Here is an 8,546-nt window from a genome sequence, read left to right as displayed (position 1 = left end):
TTCCGCCCCGGGATTGGCTGCTCGCGGGTCACGTGGGGGCGCGGCCGGCGCGGGCCGCGGAGTCGCGCCCGTCCCGGGGGACGCGGGGCACGCGGGGGACGCGGCCTCCCCGCGCCGGGCGCGTCGGGGCTCGGGCCGGGCCGCGCCCCGCGGGGAGGGCGGACCGGGCCGCGAGGTGAGGCCTGCGGAGGGGCGGGCGGCGGCTCCCGGGGCGGCTCCCGGGGCGGGGCGGCCCCCAGTGTCCTCATCTCCCCGGCAGGCCGCCGCGTCAACCTCGAGAGACAGCCGCGGGCTGGGTCTCCACCGAGCCGGGCTCCCGGACAGAGGAGTGTCTGGAGACGCCGCAAGTACCGCCTGCCCCTGCGTTCCGGGTCTGTGCGCCTCGAGGCCCTGGGCGGCACACGTGTGCGGTCTGCTTGGAGGCTTCTGTGCGTTAGGCCCCTAGCACAAGTGGCAGGACTCTGGCGGAGTCCGCCTCGTTCCGCAACGAGCCTACTGTTGACGGTGGCACTCTGGGTTCATCCTAGCGCTTAGGTACATACTTGAAGTGTCTCCAGACCGACCTCATTAGATGCAGTACACTGGGAATCTTGGGAGCAGTGTTGAACATGGCTGCCATCCTGTACATTGCCACTTGTCAAGTTTCTGAGACAGCATTTGTAAGACAGTTAACTAATCCACAATAAGATCAAACTTTCTTGATATTAGTTTTGCCAGTGCTAGCTGCCGTTTAGTGGCTTGTCTCATCTACTTTCAATCAAACTACATGACTTGTGTAAAAGTGCAGCAAGTACAAGGTAACAGCACCTAGAAGAGTTCAGGACCCTCCACGCAGTCTCAGCCAAATCCCTGATCATAGTGCCCTCTAGTGTACAGGCTTACTGAGGTGGCCTGGTGGAAGACTTTCTTGAAACAACTGTTTAGTCTTCCAACTTGTATGACTTCAGACTTGAAGCCTAATTTAAGCATTTCAACTAAAAAGAAGGAGTGCTGGAAAAGGCGAGTGCCAGCTGCTGTTTCGTAATATTGAGGCATGCAGAAAGCAGACTTACTTTGCTCAAGCTGCTTATCAGGTCTGGACAGTTTACTTGTAAAAGAAAATTTAAAGTGTGATAAATTTATGGGCATATGATACAAGGTATGGAGATAGGAAATAAGTCATAGTTACCTCTTGGAAAGTCTTCATAAAGAATATAGGTCCTCAGCCGACACTGTAGCTTACAACTGTAAATCCTAGCTACTCAGGAGGATATCTTAGGACCATGGTTCAAAGCCAACCCAGGCACTAAAATCCTTGAAACTCATCTCCAATTAACCACCAGAAAATCAGAAGTGATGCTGTGGCTTAAGGGGCAGGGTGGTAGCCTTGAGCTGAAGAGCTCAGGCCCAGAGTTCAAGCCTCAGGGTGGACCAAAAGGAAACAAAAGAATATAGGTCCTTGGCTGGGAATGTGGCCTAGTGGTAGAGTCTTTGCCTAGCGTACACGAAACCCTGGGTTCGATTCCCTTATCAAATACAGGGAAAAGGCCGGAACCCTGGCAACTAGAGAAAGCTCAAGAATAGTGCCCAGGCTGTGAGTTCAAACCCCAGGATTGGCACCCACAAAGAAAGATTATGGTCCGGATTCTGTGTGGCCCAGGTTTTTATAATCCCAAATACTTGGAAGGTGGAAATGGGATGAGTTTCAATTTGAGGCCAGAATAAAAAGTAAGAATCGATCTCTACAAGTAAGTTGGATGTGTTGTATGTAGCAGGCCTGTATAATCCCAGATATTCTGTAGGCATAGTTAGGAGGGTAACAATCCAACACCAGTCTGGGCAAAAACACAAGACAGGAGAGGGGTTGGAGGAGTGACTCAGTTGGTAGAGCCAGTGAAGGAAAGTATCAGGTACCAAGTTCTAAGTTGTAGTGAACCTAAAAAGAGAAAATAATGTGGTCTTTGGAGTTTAAAAGATGATTAAGAGTTTTCCCAGATGATGTAAACAGAATAGATGGTTTTACCCAAGAAGACCAGGAAAGGAGAAGTAAAGTGAATGACCATCAACAGGCTAACAACGGGACCAGGTGAAGGGGTGTGCTCTTTAATGTTATCACTAGATCACTAGGTTTATATGATCTTTCATACATCAGGTGCTCCATTAGTGTCTACCAACTGAAAATTGGGATCAGAGAGAATAGTTGTTTTTCCGTAAATATACATCCTTTTCATGGCCCATGTGGTTCAGGTAGTCACGGGGAAGTATTTCCCTTTTGGAGTAATCAAATAATTTTAAATTATTTAATTATTAAACATTTAAATTATTTTTATATGTATAACACTTAGAGACTACGTGTTATTTGGGCTAAGGTTTAGGGGGTTTTTTAAACGAATATCTAAAATCAAGCGTTTTAAGAGTTAAACCTCTTGCAGGCACTTATCAGCCATGTTGAAATTACTTGAATGCCACTAAAGATGAGCCACATGCTTATACTGAGATATGTCTGAGCCTTTTGTCCTTGTGTTACTCGTCTTGTTGATGATTGCTTATTTTCTCTTTGACTACCTTGCTTTATAAAAGTTACATTTATTCATTTATTGCCCTACTGGGGCTTTGTAAACAGGCCCTTGAGTTTGCTAAGCTGGTGCCCTATCGCCTGAGCCATGCTGCCAGCCTAGCCTGGGTTTGTTGTTTGTTGTTGTTGTTGTGTGCGTGTGTGCGCATGCATGCATGTGTACATGCACGTGTGTGCATGTGTGTGTGCTCACACCACTCCTAGGGTTGGACTCAGGGACTGGGTGCTGCCCCTGAGCTTCAGTTTCTCAGTACTAGTGCTTTACTACCTAAGTCACAGCTCCACTTCAGCTTTTTTGACAGTTGGAGGTAGTCTCATATACTTGTCTTCCTGGACTGGCTTGCACTCTGATTTTCTTAGTTTTTTAAAAAAAAGTTCTACCTCCTTCCAAGTATTAAAAAAATTGCTAAGTTGCCAGTTGACAAACTAAAGTTGCTTATATTTATGGGGTACCCAGTAATGTTATTTTTATGATGTGGAATTATAAAATCTAACATGTCTGTCATATTAGACACCTATTTTTGTGTGTGTGGTAAAAACATTTAAAATTTGTTCATTGATATTGGAGGGGAGGGGAGAGCAAGTGGAAGAGCAAAATGATGTCCAAACTCCCACTCGGGGAGAACAAAGCCTTTTCAGAAACCTGGGTTTCAAAACTTGTATTTCACTGTGTCTGCAACCTGAAAGAGGGTGTGTTCCACTGGAAGGAGACACCTGCTTTCCTAATACTTTAAATAAACTTAGCTAGAATGTCTATTATCTCTAAAGGAAGGAAGAAGACGCTGATCCTCCCATCTTTTGCAACTTTGTATCCTTGATTTTCCATTCTCTTTTCTGAAGATAATCTCAAAGGTCTTGCAGCTCTGCTGTTCCAGTGTTTTTTTTTTGTTGTTGTTGTTGTTGTTTTTTTGCCAGTCCTGGGCTTTGGCTCAGGGCCTGAGCACTGTCCTTGGACTTTCTCAAGGCTAGGGCTCTACCACTTGAGCCTCAGCACCACTTCCGGCTTTTTTCTATGTATGTGGTACCGAGGAATCGAACCCAGGTCTTCATGCATGCTAGGCAAGCACTTTAACCACTAGGCCAAACTCCCAGCCTCCAATGTTTTTTTAAGCTTTCTCTGTGGAGTTGTATTCCTCTTTCTTTTAGGGATGTACTGTCTCACATCTCAGAGTAGATGCTTTCAGATTTTTTTTCCCTCAAGTTACTGTGTGCTTCAGGCTGCTTTGTATGAGTTTTGAGCTTCAATTTGAGGCCTCTTTGGGCTATGTGGCCATACTTTTATGTCTGCTGGATGTCAGACATCCTTTGTGCCAGTTGTTGTGGGGCTGGCTTCTGTGTTGCAGTGGTGCCTGGCTGGACTCTCCACAGCACTTCACCTAATTGTGGAGATCTGTAGATTCCTCTCTTCTAGCTACCTGTGCCAGGGGCCATGAGAAACAGATCTGGGGTCTCAGCACTAATCAAGAGTTTACATATCCCATTTTTTAAATGGTTTCTCACCCTACACTGTGACTAATGTCCCCAGTTCCAATATTGATTTATTTCTCTTTCCAGAGAAAACAATGACAGCCTTTGGCCAGGCCAGCTGCCCAGCTGCGCAAAGTTCAGTATGGTCAAAAAGGTCTTCCTGCTTCTTAACATTCGTGTGTGTGTGTGTGTGTGTGTGTGTGTACGTGTGTACACATGTGTACACACATGTGTACACATGTGTACAAGGGCTTGAATTTAGGGACTGGGTGCTATCAGCTTTTTTTTTTTTTAAAGAATTTGTTAACATTGAATTTTACATTATATTTCAAATGTCATGTTTAACAAACAAGTATTCAGGAAGGGAATCTCTGTATACAATCACTGGGACTTAGGTTTAGAACATAATTAAAATTAAGCATTAATCTATGTAATAAAACTATGTCTATAGAGTATATAGCCCATCATAGATTTTTATGTCTATGTAGTTATGTTTCTATCCCCAAGACCATGTCCATAACACTGGGTATGCAAATATTGAATCCTCGCTCTTATACTGTTTGGATCTACTATCCACATGTTAAGGATACCATGAGCCTTTTGTTCCTTTGGTCTTGACTTGTGTCACTCAACATGATTCGCTCTACATTCATCCACTTCCCTGCAAAGGCCATTATTTTATCTTGTCTGTTGGCTTTGTAGAATTTCATTGTATATGTATGTACCACATTTTCTGTATCCATTCATCCGCAGTCGGGCATCTGGATTGTTTCCATCCCTTGGCTATTGTGAACAGTGCAGAGATGAACATAGCTGAGGAGGTGTCCTTATCATATCCTGGGTTATGACATTCAGCGTAGATGCCCAGAAGTGGTATGGCGCGATCGTAGGGAAGGTCTATTTTCAGTTCTTTAAGGAACCTCCACACTGCTTTCCAGAGTGGCTGAACTAGTTTACAATCCCACCAGCAATGCACTAGGGTTCCTCTTTTTCCACAACCCTGCCAGCGTGTGTTGTTGTCTGAGTTCAGAATATTGGGCATTCTTGTTTTGGTAAGGTGGTATCTTAGGGTTGTTTTTATTTGCATTTCCTTTATGACCATGGATGATGAGCATTTTCTCATGTTTTTCTGCCTAAATACCTCTTCTTTTGAAAAGTTTCTCTTTAGTTCCTTTGCCCATTTAGTGACTGGTTTGTTGGATTTGGGCGGGGATTAGTTTCTTGAGTTCCCTGTAGATACTGGATATTAAGCATTTGTCTGATGTATCATTGGTAAATATCTTTTCCCAGTTGCTTGGCTGTCTTTCTAATTTAGTAGCTATGCTTTTATCTCTGCAGAAACTTTTTATTTTTAGATAGTCCCACTTGTCAAGTCTTTCTCCAATCTGTTGTGACCTTGGGACTCTGTTCAGGAAGTTTTTCCAGTGCCTGAATTTCAGTATCTCTCCTCTACTCTATCATGTAACAGTTTCAAGGTTTCAGGTCTGATACTGAGGTCTTTGGTCCATTTTGAGTTAGTGCTTGTGCATGGCGAAAGGCTGGAATCAAACCCAGGGCTTCATGCATGCTAGGTAAGGTAAGCACTCTACCACTAAGCCAAACTCCCAGCCCTTTCAGCTTTTTTTTTCCCCCCTCGGTCATGGGACTTGAGCTCTGGGCCTGGGCACTGTCCCTGAGCTCTTTGGCTCAAGGCTACCACCCTACCCCTGCAGCCACAGCCCCCCCTAGAGCCATAGCACCACCTCTAGTTTTCTAGTGGTTAATTGAATGTAAAAGTCTCATGGACTTTAGAGGCTGGGCTGGCTTTGAACTGCAATCCTCAGATCTTAGCCTTCTTGGAGTAGCTAGGATTACAGGTGTGAGCCACCTCACCGGGCTTGATTAATTTTTTTTCCCTCCCTATGTATATGGTACCAAGAAATTGAACCATGGCTTCGTTCATGCTAGGCAAGCACTCTGTCACAAGGCTAAACTACCAGCCCCTGTTGTTTGTATTCTTTTTTTTTTTTTTTTTTTGGTCGTGGGGCTCAAACTCTGGGCCTGGGCACTGTCCCTGAACTCTTCAGCTCAAGGCTACCACCCTATCCCTGTGAGCCACAGCTCCACTTCCCATTTTTTAGTAATTAACTGGAAATAGGAATTTCACAGTCTTTAGTGCCCAGGCTAGCTTTGAACCATGATCCTCAGATCTCAGCCTCCTGAGTAGCTAGGATTACAGGCCAGACTTGTTTTATTCCTTTTTTTATTAAAGAATTTATTAACATTGATTTTTACATCATATTTTAAATGACATGTTTGTTTGTATTCTTGATGGTGGTCATTTTGACTAGAGTTGAGATGAAATTTCAGTGTTATTTGGATTTGTATTCCCTCTAGGGCCAAGGATATTAAGGATTTCTACATGTATTTATTGGCCATTTATACTTTTTCTTTCAAGAACTGTTTTTTTTTAGTTCAATTTTCCATTAATAATTGCATTACTGATTTTGTGTGTGTATGTATGTATATGTGTATATGTGTATGTGTGTGTGTATATGTATGTACTGATACTGGGGCTTGAACTCAGAGCCCTGGGCTTGTGCTCTGCTTTTTTGCTCAAAACTGGTACCATTTCCACACCTCCAGTTTTTTTTTTTTTTCTGGTTACTTGGAGATAAAATAGTTTGGACTTTTCTGCACTGGCTGACTTTGAACCAGTGAGCTTCCTATGTATTTTGATTACCAATCCCTTGACTAATGTCTACTTGGCACAGATTTTTTTTTCTCATTCTGTAGGTCAACTTTTTAACCTGTGACATATTTCTTTTGCTATCCAAAAGCCTATTTTTTTTCCCGTTTTGTAACCCTTTTGTCAGTTCTCTTATTTGGTGAGTTATTGGAGTTCTATTTAGGAAGTTATTGCTTATGCTTCTACATTGTGTAGTGTTTTTCCTATTCTTTCCTGTAAATAGTTTCAAAATTTCAGGTGTACATAGTAATCTTACATTAATGTAAAACCTTGATTCACATTGATGATAGTACAAAGGGAAAGTCAGGAGTGCTGTTTCAGTCTTCCACATGTGGATATCCAGTTCTCCCAGCACCATGTATTGATAGGCTTTCTTTTCTCTGATGTATATTCTAGGCTTCTTTGTCAAAAGCCAGATAGTTAATAGATGCAGGGATTTATTTCTGGGTCTTCTAATATGTTTTGTTCGTTTGTTTGTGCAGTGATGTTTTTGTTACCATGTCTCTATAGTGTAATTTGAAGTTTGTCATTGTGCTAGCTCTAGTGTCTTTTTTTTTTTTAACTTCTCCCCAGAAGATTTCTTTGGCTATTTTGAGGCCCCCCCACTTTTTTTTTGAGCTGGTACTGGGTTTGAACTAGCACTCTACCACTTGACCCATAGCTTCACTTCAAGCTTTTTTTCCCCGTTAGGTAGTAATTGGAGATAAGAGTCTCATGGACTTTCTTGCCTGGGTGGTTTCAAATCTAGGTAGCTAGGATTACAGGCATGAGCACCCAATACAACTACCATTTTGTGTTCTGGTGCAGTGCAGAAGGTGTCTATCAGGTTAAGGAGGTTTAGGGTGAAATTTTTAAGTTAGGGTATTTAGCTTTACGGTCTTACACCAGCAAGTAGTGATAGTTTGACTTCTGTCTTTCCTGGAGTAGTAGAGTACCTGACTAGGAAGCACAAGGCTCTGAGTTCAAACTCCCCACCCACCCACATACACACACAATTAAAATAGAACATTTTGACTCTCCAAGACTGGAATATAAGGTTTCTAGTCCTTAACTATCATTTTAATGTTGCTTCAAGAATGGGTACAAGAATGTACTAATGGATAACTGCCGTATGCCAGCAGGTGGTTTAGGAGATACGATATCATAGGAGTAAACAAGGTGTGTCCTGTTGTGCCTTAATTGAGGTCATATTTCTGTGAAGAGATATGCACTTACCAGCAAAATCAGCTGATGAGTAAAAAAATCAATTGGGGATAAGAAATTGGGGGAAGTATCATGGAGTACAACAGTGGAAGATAGTGGCAACTTGATACAGACTATTGGTGAGGATTTTCTAGTAGTGAGACTTGATTCAAGACTGAAGTGAGCAGAAAAAGCCGTGGATGACCCTCTAGGGAGCTAAATGCTATCAAGAGAAGTGCAAAGGCATGAAGTTGCATTTTGCATGTTGGAGGAACATGGGTCACCAGGCACTAGAATACAATGGAGAGCCAGGGGAATGACAGGAGAGCTAGAGGTCAAGGGAAGCGGTGCATAGATGGATCTGAGGCCCTTGGCAACACTTCTAGAGAACTAAAGCAGAGTGATCCAGCAGTAGTATTGGTGGATCTTGAGAGACGGCCACAGGCCAGACTTGTTGAAGGCATTCTTTTCCTATATGCCTAGGAGGAAGGGACTTCCCTTCTGAGACTACTTAACAGACTAAGCTGTGCCTTTTACCTATGAACTTCCCTGTCTTTTATGGCCTCGCCTCCTCCATCCATCTCTTCCTCCAGGTACCCAGAGGGTATGCACTCC

At 43.4% G+C, this 8,546-nt stretch overlaps 1 protein-coding gene across 1 annotated transcript in view; it reads left to right on the top strand.

The window, feature by feature from the left end:
• Positions 1 to 8,546, top strand: part of Hdlbp (high density lipoprotein binding protein) — a 69,438-nt gene that overhangs the window by 433 nt on the left and 60,459 nt on the right. The window lies entirely within an intron of this gene.

This window comes from Megascapheus bottae, chromosome 21, assembly GCF_031878675.1.
Source record: "Megascapheus bottae isolate mThoBot1 chromosome 21, mThoBot2.hap1, whole genome shotgun sequence".
Classification (NCBI taxonomy): domain Eukaryota; kingdom Metazoa; phylum Chordata; class Mammalia; order Rodentia; family Geomyidae; genus Megascapheus; species Megascapheus bottae.
This window is presented reverse-complemented; position numbering and strand designations above follow the sequence as displayed.